Source organism: Lissotriton vulgaris, chromosome 7 (genome assembly GCF_964263255.1).
Source record: "Lissotriton vulgaris chromosome 7, aLisVul1.2, whole genome shotgun sequence".
Lineage (NCBI taxonomy): Eukaryota > Metazoa > Chordata > Amphibia > Caudata > Salamandridae > Lissotriton > Lissotriton vulgaris.
Genome location: NC_141695.1, coordinates 1389939901 through 1389951933, shown reverse-complemented (window position 1 = coordinate 1389951933; position 12033 = coordinate 1389939901). Strand labels below are relative to the sequence as shown.

At 45.2% G+C, this 12033-nt stretch overlaps 9 non-coding genes across 9 annotated transcripts; 3 read left to right on the top strand and 6 right to left on the bottom strand.

Annotated features, from left to right (window-relative positions):
• Positions 1–1630: 1630 nt before the first annotated feature.
• LOC147704584 (U6 spliceosomal RNA) lies at positions 1631–1737 on the bottom strand. The gene has a single exon (XR_015299043.1). It is a non-coding gene; the product is annotated as a U6 spliceosomal RNA (small nuclear RNA).
• Positions 1738–2451: 714 nt separating this feature from the next.
• TRNAR-ACG (transfer RNA arginine (anticodon ACG)) lies at positions 2452–2524 on the top strand. The gene has a single exon. It is a non-coding gene; the product is annotated as a tRNA-Arg (tRNA).
• A 1010-nt stretch (positions 2525–3534) lies between these two features.
• Positions 3535–3641, bottom strand: LOC147704582 (U6 spliceosomal RNA). The gene has a single exon (XR_015299042.1). It is a non-coding gene; the product is annotated as a U6 spliceosomal RNA (small nuclear RNA).
• Positions 3642–4355: 714 nt separating this feature from the next.
• Positions 4356–4428, top strand: TRNAR-ACG (transfer RNA arginine (anticodon ACG)). The gene has a single exon. It is a non-coding gene; the product is annotated as a tRNA-Arg (tRNA).
• Positions 4429–5447: 1019 nt separating this feature from the next.
• LOC147704580 (U6 spliceosomal RNA) lies at positions 5448–5554 on the bottom strand. Its single transcript, XR_015299041.1, has one exon. It is a non-coding gene; the product is annotated as a U6 spliceosomal RNA (small nuclear RNA).
• Positions 5555–6268: 714 nt separating this feature from the next.
• TRNAR-ACG (transfer RNA arginine (anticodon ACG)) lies at positions 6269–6341 on the top strand. Its single transcript has one exon. It is a non-coding gene; the product is annotated as a tRNA-Arg (tRNA).
• A 1011-nt stretch (positions 6342–7352) lies between these two features.
• LOC147704578 (U6 spliceosomal RNA) lies at positions 7353–7459 on the bottom strand. The gene has a single exon (XR_015299039.1). It is a non-coding gene; the product is annotated as a U6 spliceosomal RNA (small nuclear RNA).
• A 1797-nt stretch (positions 7460–9256) lies between these two features.
• LOC147704577 (U6 spliceosomal RNA) lies at positions 9257–9363 on the bottom strand. Its single transcript, XR_015299038.1, has one exon. It is a non-coding gene; the product is annotated as a U6 spliceosomal RNA (small nuclear RNA).
• Positions 9364–11160: 1797 nt separating this feature from the next.
• LOC147704576 (U6 spliceosomal RNA) lies at positions 11161–11267 on the bottom strand. Its single transcript, XR_015299037.1, has one exon. It is a non-coding gene; the product is annotated as a U6 spliceosomal RNA (small nuclear RNA).
• Between the last annotated feature and the right edge of the window lie 766 nt (positions 11268–12033).

Sequence of the window (12033 nt, the reverse complement as noted above, 5' to 3'; positions counted from 1 at the left end):
CCAAGACTAAACACACCGTAAGTATGTAGATTATACCAGGTTTGCAAAGGCTCCTGGTTCGGGCTACAGACAAGGAGCATTGTGACGTCACACTGCCTGTGGAACAGTGATATTAAAGGTGAAACAGCTGCACAGTAGGTTAGGTGAAGGGCTCTGAGAGTGGAAAGGCAGCATGCTTGGGTCCCTGGACAAGGTGAGCGTATGATAATGTGTCTGAATGTTCACCTGTGTTGTAATATTAAACCCCTTATTGTTGTAAACGCCTACTTACTAAGGAGTTCTCAAGCTCAGCCCCACACAGACCTGGAACTGATTATGTTAATGCAAACTATTTAAGAAACTGAGCCTGATCTAAAAGATTTCCTTGGATCTAGGACCATTTCGCCTAGCTTTTAGGTGCTTCCTTCTCCTAAAGTCCTTTGTAAAACTTGGGAAAACCTCACAGAACAGACTTCCAGGAGGTCAGATGGGTTTCCTTGTGCCTTCACACACACATACACACACTTTCTAGCCCACTTAAGGACAAAAGGATGCGTAAGTCTACATAGGGCCAGTGGCGCAATGGATAACGCAGCTGACTACGGATCAGAAGATTGTAGGTTCGACTCCTATCTGGCTCGGAAGGGTTGTAGGTCCCTGTTTGATTATATTCCTGTGGAATTTTTATTTACCTCAGACTTGTTGTAGGTTCAATATTCTCCAGCAGGACTCATCCAGCAGTTGTTCCACGGTAGAGCGCAAGTAATAGGACCACAGCTAGTTAAACGTTTCCCATTTGCTGCTGGACTCTATGTGATGGCCGTCACGTGGTGTGCTGCTTTTGTATTTCAACATGGGTCCCTGATACTCTTAATTGCGAAAAAGCTTGTTGACAAAAGTGTGTGTGCGCGAGGGTCTGTGGACGTAGGCAGGTGTGTGCACTTGAATGCTTACCCATTTACATGTGTGAGAGGAACAAACCAACTCCCTGTGTGCTGCAGGCTTACAACTGGTAGCCCCAGTAGCCAGGCAGAACCACAGGTAAGGAGAGAGAGAAAGTTGGTCCATTATTAGAGAAGGACCATAAGCATCTTGCACTGCTACCTTCTTCCCCTCTCAGCCACGATCGGCCAAGACCTCTCTATTAGGGTAGAGGGTGAACATTTCTTGGACCTCAGAAACTGAGGGATGTAGACCCAATATGTCCTCCAAGCGCCTAGACACCTGGTGCCCAATCTGGCATGGTGTTTTTCAGCTTACCCGACCAATCCGGTTGCAAGGTGGACTTTAACAATACTGCTAAAAAGGCACTCCCAGACATCCCTGAGGCCTTCATTTGCATAGGCCCTGCCCTTCTCTTTGTCCTGCTTCCCACAAAGCAACACAACACTGCAGCAGTATAGATTTGGGGGTGGTGAAGAATAATGACAGTGAGGCTAAAAAAGAGAAAGAAAAGTCCCAGAAGTCCTGCAGGCTTCCTTGCTAAATGCAGCTGAACATAGAGCGCACCTTCTTTACTGCAAAGCAAATACATTAAAAATGTTGAGGAGAGACTAATTGAAAAATACATATTACGGGGACAGCACTGGGACCTGCTTTATTTTTTCAATTAGTCTTGAAAACAAAAAAGATTTCTCTCCTGAAAGCTGTTAAAAATATGGAACGCTTCACGAATTTGCGTGTCATCCTTGCGCAGGGGCCATGCTAATCTTCTCTGTATCGTTCCAATTTTAGTATATGTGCTGCCGAAGCGAGCACACTTTATTGATGAACTGACAATGTTTATAAACTCTCTAAATCTACAGTCTCTAGACATAGGGTGGCCTGGCAGAGATGTTCAGATGGCCAGTACGCATTCAAATCTGAGCCAATGGTCAAAAATGTATGAAGAGTAGCAATCCATTATTCTTCACTGCATTTGTGGTCCAAGACTAAACACACCGTAAGTATGTAGATTATACCAGGTTTGCAAAGGCTCCTGGGTCGGGCTACAGACAAGGAGCATTGTGACGTCACGCTGCCTGTGGAACAGTGATATTAAAGGTGAAACAGCTGCACAGTAGGTTAGGTGAAGGGCTCTGAGAGTGGAAAGGCAGCATGCTTGGGTCCCTGGACAAGGTGAGCTTATGATAATGTGTCTGAATGTTCACCTGTGTTGTAATATTAAACCCCTTATTGTTGTAAACGCCTACTTACTAAGGAGTTCTCAAGCTCAGCCCCACACAGACCTGGAACTGATTATGTTAATGCAAACTATTTAAGAAACTGAGCCTGATCTAAAAGATTTCCTTGGATCTAGGACCATTTCGCCTAGCTTTTAGGTGCTTCCTTCTCCTAAAGTCCTTTGTAAAACTTGGGAAAACCTCACAGAACAGACTTCCAGGAGGTCAGATGGGTTTCCTTGTGCCTTCACACACACATACACACACTTTCTAGCCCACTTAAGGACAAAAGGATGCGTAAGTCTACATAGGGCCAGTGGCGCAATGGATAACGCGTCTGACTACGGATCAGAAGATTGTAGGTTCGACTCCTATCTGGCTCGGAAGGGTTGTAGGTCCCTGTTTGATTATATTCCTGTGGAATTTTTATTTACCTCAGACTTGTTGTAGGTTCAATATTCTCCAGCAGGACTCATCCAGCAGTTGTTCCACGGTAGAGCGCAAGTAATAGGACCACAGCTAGTTAAACGTTTCCCATTTGCTGCTGGACTCTATGTGATGGCCGTCACGTGGTGTGCTGCTTTTGTATTTCAACATGGGTCCCTGATACTCTTAATTGCGAAAAAGCTTGTTGACAAAAGTGTGTGTGCGCGAGGGTCTGTGGACGTAGGCAGGTGTGTGCACTTGAATGCTTACCCATTTACATGTGTGAGAGGAACAAACCAACTCCCTGTGGGCTGCAGGCTTACAACTGGTAGCCCCAGTAGCCAGGCAGAACCACAGGTAAGGAGAGAGAGAAAGTTGGTCCATTATTAGAGAAGGACCATAAGCATCTTGCACTGCTACCTTCTTCCCCTCTCAGCCACGATCGGCCAAGACCTCTCTATTAGGGTAGAGGGTGAACATTTCTTGGACCTCAGAAACTGAGGGATGTAGACCCAATATGTCCTCCAAGCGCCTAGACACCTGGTGCCCAATCTGGCATGGTGTTTTTCAGCTTACCCGACCAATCCGGTTGCAAGGTGGACTTTAACAATACTGCTAAAAAGGCACTCCCAGACATCCCTGAGGCCTTCATTTGCATAGGCCCTGCCCTTCTCTTTGTCCTGCTTCCCACAAATCAACACAACACTGCAGCAGTATAGATTTGGGGGTGGTGAAGAATAATGACAGTGAGGCTAAAAAAGAGAAAGAAAAGTCCCAGAAGTCCTGCAGGCTTCCTTGCTAAATGCAGCTGAACATAGAGCGCACCTTCTTTACTGCAAAGCAAATACATTAAAAATGTTGAGGAGAGACTAATTGAAAAATACATATTACGGGGACAGCACTGGGACCTGCTTTATTTTTTCAATTAGTCTTGAAAACAAAAAAGATTTCTCTCCTGAAAGCTGTTAAAAATATGGAACGCTTCACGAATTTGCGTGTCATCCTTGCGCAGGGGCCATGCTAATCTTCTCTGTATCGTTCCAATTTTAGTATATGTGCTGCCGAAGCGAGCACACTTTATTGATGAACTGACAATGTTTATAAACTCTCTAAATCTACAGTCTCTAGACATAGGGTGGCCTGGCAGAGATGCTCAGATGGCCAGTACGCATTCAAATCTGAGCCAATGGTCAAAAATGTATGAAGAGTAGCAATCCATTATTCTTCACTGCATTTGTGGTCCAAGACTAAACACACCGTAAGTATGTAGATTATACCAGGTTTGCAAAGGCTCCTGGGTCGGGCTACAGACAAGGAGCATTGTGACGTCACGCTGCCTGTGGAACAGTGATATTAAAGGTGAAACAGCTGCACAGTAGGTTAGGTGAAGGGCTCTGAGAGTGGAAAGGCAGCATGCTTGGGTCCCTGGACAAGGTGAGCTTATGATAATGTGTCTGAATGTTCACCTGTGTTGTAATATTAAACCCCTTATTGTTGTAAACGCCTACTTACTAAGGAGTTCTCAAGCTCAGCCCCACACAGACCTGGAACTGATTATGTTAATGCAAACTATTTAAGAAACTGAGCCTGATCTAAAAGATTTCCTTGGATCTAGGACCATTTCGCCTAGCTTTTAGGTGCTTCCTTCTCCTAAAGTCCTTTGTAAAACTTGGGAAAACCTCACAGAACAGACTTCCAGGAGGTCAGATGGGTTTCCTTGTGCCTTCACACACACATACACACACTTTCTAGCCCACTTAAGGACAAAAGGATGCGTAAGTCTACATAGGGCCAGTGGCGCAATGGATAACGCGTCTGACTACGGATCAGAAGATTGTAGGTTCGACTCCTATCTGGCTCGGAAGGGTTGTAGGTCCCTGTTTGATTATATTCCTGTGGAATTTTTATTTACCTCAGACTTGTTGTAGGTTCAATATTCTCCAGCAGGACTCATCCAGCAGTTGTTCCACGGTAGAGCGCAAGTAATAGGACCACAGCTAGTTAAACGTTTCCCATTTGCTGCTGGACTCTATGTGATGGCCGTCACGTGGTGTGCTGCTTTTGTATTTCAACATGGGTCCCTGATACTCTTAATTGCGAAAAAGCTTGTTGACAAAAGTGTGTGTGCGCGAGGGTCTGTGGACGTAGGCAGGTGTGTGCACTTGAATGCTTACCCATTTACATGTGTGAGAGGAACAAACCAACTCCCTGTGGGCTGCAGGCTTACAACTGGTAGCCCCAGTAGCCAGGCAGAACCACAGGTAAGGAGAGTGAGAAAGTTGGTCCATTATTAGAGAAGGACCATAAGCATCTTGCACTGCTACCTTCTTCCCCTCTCAGCCACGATCGGCACGATCGGCCAAGACCTCTCTATTAGGGTAGAGGGTGAACATTTCTTGGACCTCAGAAACTGAGGGATGTAGACCCAATATGTCCTCCAAGCGCCTAGAGACCTGGTGCCCAATCTGGCATGGTGTTTTTCAGCTTACCCGACCAATCCGGTTGCAAGGTGGACTTTAACAATACTGCTAAAAAGGCACTCCCAGACATCCCTGAGGCCTTCATTTGCATAGGCCCTGCCCTTCTCTTTGTCCTGATTCCCACAAATCAACACAACACTGCAGCAGTATAGATTTGGGGATGGTGAAGAATAATGACAGTGAGGCTAAAAAAGAGAAAGAAAAGTCCCAGAAGTCCTGCAGGCTTCCTTGCTAAATGCAGCTGAACATAGAGCGCACCTTCTTTACTGCAAAGCAAATACATTAAAAATGTTGAGGAGAGACTAATTGAAAAATACATATTACGGGGACAGCACTGGGACCTGCTTTATTTTTTCAATTAGTCTTGAAAACAAAAAAGATTTCTCTCCTGAAAGCTGTTAAAAATATGGAACGCTTCACGAATTTGCGTGTCATCCTTGCGCAGGGGCCATGCTAATCTTCTCTGTATCGTTCCAATTTTAGTATATGTGCTGCCGAAGCGAGCACACTTTATTGATGAACTGACAATGTTTATAAACTCTCTAAATCTACAGTCTCTAGACATAGGGTGGCCTGGCAGAGATGCTCAGATGGCCAGTACGCATTCAAATCTGAGCCAATGGTCAAAAATGTATGAAGAGTAGCAATCCATTATTCTTCACTGCATTTGTGGTCCAAGACTAAACACACCGTAAGTATGTAGATTATACCAGGTTTGCAAAGGCTCCTGGGTCGGGCTACAGACAAGGAGCATTGTGACGTCACGCTGCCTGTGGAACAGTGATATTAAAGGTGAAACAGCTGCACAGTAGGTTAGGTGAAGGGCTCTGAGAGTGGAAAGGCAGCATGCTTGGGTCCCTGGACAAGGTGAGCTTATGATAATGTGTCTGAATGTTCACCTGTGTTGTAATATTAAACCCCTTATTGTTGTAAACGCCTACTTACTAAGGAGTTCTCAAGCTCAGCCCCACACAGACCTGGAACTGATTATGTTAATGCAAACTATTTAAGAAACTGAGCCTGATCTAAAAGATTTCCTTGGATCTAGGACCATTTCGCCTAGCTTTTAGGTGCTTCCTTCTCCTAAAGTCCTTTGTAAAACTTGGGAAAACCTCACAGAACAGACTTCCAGGAGGTCAGATGGGTTCCCTTGTGCCTTCACACACACATACACACACTTTCTAGCCCACTTAAGGACAAAAGGATGCGTAAGTCTACATAGGGCCAGTGGCGCAATGGATAACGCGTCTGACTACGGATCAGAAGATTGTAGGTTCGACTCCTATCTGGCTCGGAAGGGTTGTAGGTCCCTGTTTGATTATATTCCTGTGGAATTTTTATTTACCTCAGACTTGTTGTAGGTTCAATATTCTCCAGCAGGACTCATCCAGCAGTTGTTCCACGGTAGAGCGCAAGTAATAGGACCACAGCTAGTTAAACGTTTCCCATTTGCTGCTGGACTCTATGTGATGGCCGTCACGTGGTGTGCTGCTTTTGTATTTCAACATGGGTCCCTGATACTCTTAATTGCGAAAAAGCTTGTTGACAAAAGTGTGTGTGCGCGAGGGTCTGTGGACGTAGGCAGGTGTGTGCACTTGAATGCTTACCCATTTACATGTGTGAGAGGAACAAACCAACTCCCTGTGGGCTGCAGGCTTACAACTGGTAGCCCCAGTAGCCAGGCAGAACCACAGGTAAGGAGAGAGAGAAAGTTGGTCCATTATTAGAGAAGGACCATAAGCATCTTGCACTGCTACCTTCTTCCCCTCTCAGCCACGATCGGCCAAGACCTCTCTATTAGGGTAGAGGGTGAACATTTCTTGGACCTCAGAAACTGAGGGATGTAGACCCAATATGTCCTCCAAGCGCCTAGAGACCTGGTGCCCAATCTGGCATGGTGTTTTTCAGCTTACCCGACCAATCCGGTTGCAAGGTGGACTTTAACAATACTGCTAAAAAGGCACTCCCAGACATCCCTGAGGCCTTCATTTGCATAGGCCCTGCCCTTCTCTTTGTCCTGATTCCCACAAATCAACACAACACTGCAGCAGTATAGATTTGGGGGTGGTGAAGAATAATGACAGTGAGGCTAAAAAAGAGAAAGAAAAGTCCCAGAAGTCCTGCAGGCTTCCTTGCTAAATGCAGCTGAACATAGAGCGCACCTTCTTTACTGCAAAGCAAATACATTAAAAATGTTGAGGAGAGACTAATTGAAAAATACATATTACGGGGACAGCACTGGGACCTGCTTTATTTTTTCAATTAGTCTTGAAAACAAAAAAAGATTTCTCTCCTGAAAGCTGTTAAAAATATGGAACGCTTCACGAATTTGCGTGTCATCCTTGCGCAGGGGCCATGCTAATCTTCTCTGTATCGTTCCAATTTTAGTATATGTGCTGCCGAAGCGAGCACACTTTATTGATGAACTGACAATGTTTATAAACTCTCTAAATCTACAGTCTCTAGACATAGGGTGGCCTGGCAGAGATGCTCAGATGGCCAGTACGCATTCAAATCTGAGCCAATGGTCAAAAATGTATGAAGAGTAGCAATCCATTATTCTTCACTGCATTTGTGGTCCAAGACTAAACACACCGTAAGTATGTAGATTATACCAGGTTTGCAAAGGCTCCTGGGTCGGGCTACAGACAAGGAGCATTGTGACGTCACGCTGCCTGTGGAACAGTGATATTAAAGGTGAAACAGCTGCACAGTAGGTTAGGTGAAGGGCTCTGAGAGTGGAAAGGCAGCATGCTTGGGTCCCTGGACAAGGTGAGCTTATGATAATGTGTCTGAATGTTCACCTGTGTTGTAATATTAAACCCCTTATTGTTGTAAACGCCTACTTACTAAGGAGTTCTCAAGCTCAGCCCCACACAGACCTGGAACTGATTATGTTAATGCAAACTATTTAAGAAACTGAGCCTGATCTAAAAGATTTCCTTGGATCTAGGACCATTTCGCCTAGCTTTTAGGTGCTTCCTTCTCCTAAAGTCCTTTGTAAAACTTGGGAAAACCTCACAGAACAGACTTCCAGGAGGTCAGATGGGTTTCCTTGTGCCTTCACACACACATACACACACTTTCTAGCCCACTTAAGGACAAAAGGATGCGTAAGTCTACATAGGGCCAGTGGCGCAATGGATAACGCGTCTGACTACGGATCAGAAGATTGTATGTTCGACTCCTATCTGGCTCGGAAGGGTTGTAGGTCCCTGTTTGATTATATTCCTGTGGAATTTTTATTTACCTCAGACTTGTTGTAGGTTCAATATTCTCCAGCAGGATTCATCCAGCAGTTGTTCCACGGTAGAGCGCAAGTAATAGGACCACAGCTAGTTAAACGTTTCCCATTTGCTGCTGGACTCTATGTGATGGCCGTCACGTGGTGTGCTGCTTTTGTATTTCAACATGGGTCCCTGATACTCTTAATTGCGAAAAAGCTTGTTGACAAAAGTGTGTGTGCGCGAGGGTCTGTGGACGTAGGCAGGTGTGTGCACTTGAATGCTTACCCATTTACATGTGTGAGAGGAACAAACCAACTCCCTGTGGGCTGCAGGCTTACAACTGGTAGCCCCAGTAGCCAGGCAGAACCACAGGTAAGGAGAGAGAGAAAGTTGGTCCATTATTAGAGAAGGACCATAAGCATCTTGCACTGCTACCTTCTTCCCCTCTCAGCCACGATCGGCCAAGACCTCTCTATTAGGGTAGAGGGTGAACATTTCTTGGACCTCAGAAACTGAGGGATGTAGACCCAATATGTCCTCCAAGCGCCTAGACACCTGGTGCCCAATCTGGCATGGTGTTTTTCAGCTTACCCGACCAATCCGGTTGCAAGGTGGACTTTAACAATACTGCTAAAAAGGCACTCCCAGACATCCCTGAGGCCTTCATTTGCATAGGCCCTGCCCTTCTCTTTGTCCTGCTTCCCACAAATCAACACAACACTGCAGCAGTATAGATTTGGGGGTGGTGAAGAATAATGACAGTGAGGCTAAAAAAGAGAAAGAAAAGTCCCAGAAGTCCTGCAGGCTTCCTTGCTAAATGCAGCTGAACATAGAGCGCACCTTCTTTACTGCAAAGCAAATACATTAAAAATGTTGAGGAGAGACTAATTGAAAAATACATATTACGGGGACAGCACTGGGACCTGCTTTATTTTTTCAATTAGTCTTGAAAACAAAAAAGATTTCTCTCCTGAAAGCTGTTAAAAATATGGAACGCTTCACGAATTTGCGTGTCATCCTTGCGCAGGGGCCATGCTAATCTTCTCTGTATCGTTCCAATTTTAGTATATGTGCTGCCGAAGCGAGCACACTTTATTGATGAACTGACAATGTTTATAAACTCTCTAAATCTACAGTCTCTAGACATAGGGTGGCCTGGCAGAGATGCTCAGATGGCCAGTACGCATTCAAATCTGAGCCAATGGTCAAAAATGTATGAAGAGTAGCAATCCATTATTCTTCACTGCATTTGTGGTCCAAGACTAAACACACCGTAAGTATGTAGATTATACCAGGTTTGCAAAGGCTCCTGGGTCGGGCTACAGACAAGGAGCATTGTGACGTCACGCTGCCTGTGGAACAGTGATATTAAAGGTGAAACAGCTGCACAGTAGGTTAGGTGAAGGGCTCTGAGAGTGGAAAGGCAGCATGCTTGGGTCCCTGGACAAGGTGAGCTTATGATAATGTGTCTGAATGTTCACCTGTGTTGTAATATTAAACCCCTTATTGTTGTAAACGCCTACTTACTAAGGAGTTCTCAAGCTCAGCCCCACACAGACCTGGAACTGATTATGTTAATGCAAACTATTTAAGAAACTGAGCCTGATCTAAAAGATTTCCTTGGATCTAGGACCATTTCGCCTAGCTTTTAGGTGCTTCCTTCTCCTAAAGTCCTTTGTAAAACTTGGGAAAACCTCACAGAACAGACTTCCAGGAGGTCAGATGGGTTTCCTTGTGCCTTCACACACACATACACACACTTTCTAGCCCACTTAAGGACAAAAGGATGCGTAAGTCTACATAGGGCCAGTGGCGCAATGGATAACGCGTCTAACTACGGATCAGAAGATTGTAGGTTCGACTCCTATCTGGCTCGGAAGGGTTGTAGGTCCCTGTTTGATTATATTCCTGTGGAATTTTTATTTACCTCAGACTTGTTGTAGGTTCAATATTCTCCAGCAGGATTCATCCAGCAGTTGTTCCACGGTAGAGCGCAAGTAATAGGACCACAGCTAGTTAAACGTTTCCCATTTGCTGCTGGACTCTATGTGATGGCCGTCACGTGGTGTGCTGCTTTTGTATTTCAACATGGGTCCCTGATACTCTTAATTGCGAAAAAGCTTGTTGACAAAAGTGTGTGTGCGCGAGGGTCTGTGGACGTAGGCAGGTGTGTGCACTTGAATGCTTACCCATTTACATGTGTGAGAGGAACAAACCAACTCCCTGTGGGCTGCAGGCTTACAACTGGTAGCCCCAGTAGCCAGGCAGAACCACAGGTAAGGAGAGAGAGAAAGTTGGTCCATTATTAGAGAAGGACCATAAGCATCTTGCACTGCTACCTTCTTCCCCTCTCAGCCACGATCGGCCAAGACCTCTCTATTAGGGTAGAGGGTGAACATTTCTTGGACCTCAGAAACTGAGGGATGTAGACCCAATATGTCCTCCAAGCGCCTAGACACCTGGTGCCCAATCTGGCATGGTGTTTTTCAGCTTACCCGACCAATCCGGTTGCAAGGTGGACTTTAACAATACTGCTAAAAAGGCACTCCCAGACATCCCTGAGGCCTTCATTTGCATAGGCCCTGCCCTTCTCTTTGTCCTGCTTCCCACAAATCAACACAACACTGCAGCAGTATAGATTTGGGGGTGGTGAAGAATAATGACAGTGAGGCTAAAAAAGAGAAAGAAAAGTCCCAGAAGTCCTGCAGGCTTCCTTGCTAAATGCAGCTGAACATAGAGCGCACCTTCTTTACTGCAAAGCAAATACATTAAAAATGTTGAGGAGAGACTAATTGAAAAATACATATTACGGGGACAGCACTGGGACCTGCTTTATTTTTTCAATTAGTCTTGAAAACAAAAAAGATTTCTCTCCTGAAAGCTGTTAAAAATATGGAACGCTTCACGAATTTGCGTGTCATCCTTGCGCAGGGGCCATGCTAATCTTCTCTGTATCGTTCCAATTTTAGTATATGTGCTGCCGAAGCGAGCACACTTTATTGATGAACTGACAATGTTTATAAACTCTCTAAATCTACAGTCTCTAGACATAGGGTGGCCTGGCAGAGATGCTCAGATGGCCAGTACGCATTCAAATCTGAGCCAATGTTCAAAAATGTATGAAGAGTAGCAATCCATTATTCTTCACTGCATTTGTGGTCCAAGACTAAACACACCGTAAGTATGTAGATTATACCAGGTTTGCAAAGGCTCCTGGGTCGGGCTACAGACAAGGAGCATTGTGACGTCACGCTGCCTGTGGAACAGTGATATTAAAGGTGAAACAGCTGCACAGTAGGTTAGGTGAAGGGCTCTGAGAGTGGAAAGGCAGCATGCTTGGGTCCCTGGACAAGGTGAGCTTATGATAATGTGTCTGAATGTTCACCTGTGTTGTAATATTAAACCCCTTATTGTTGTAAACGCCTACTTACTAAGGAGTTCTCAAGCTCAGCCCCACACAGACCTGGAACTGATTATGTTAATGCAAACTATTTAAGAAACTGAGCCTGATCTAAAAGATTTCCTTGGATCTAGGACCATTTCGCCTAGCTTTTAGGTGCTTCCTTCTCCTAAAGTCCTTTGTAAAACTTGGGAAAACCTCACAGAACAGACTTCCAGGAGGTCAGATGGGTTTCCTTGTGCCTTCACACACACATACACACACTTTCTAGCCCACTTAAGGACAAAAGGATGCGTAAGTCTACATAGGGCCAGTGGCGCAATGGATAACGCGTCTGACTACGGATCAGAAGATTGTAT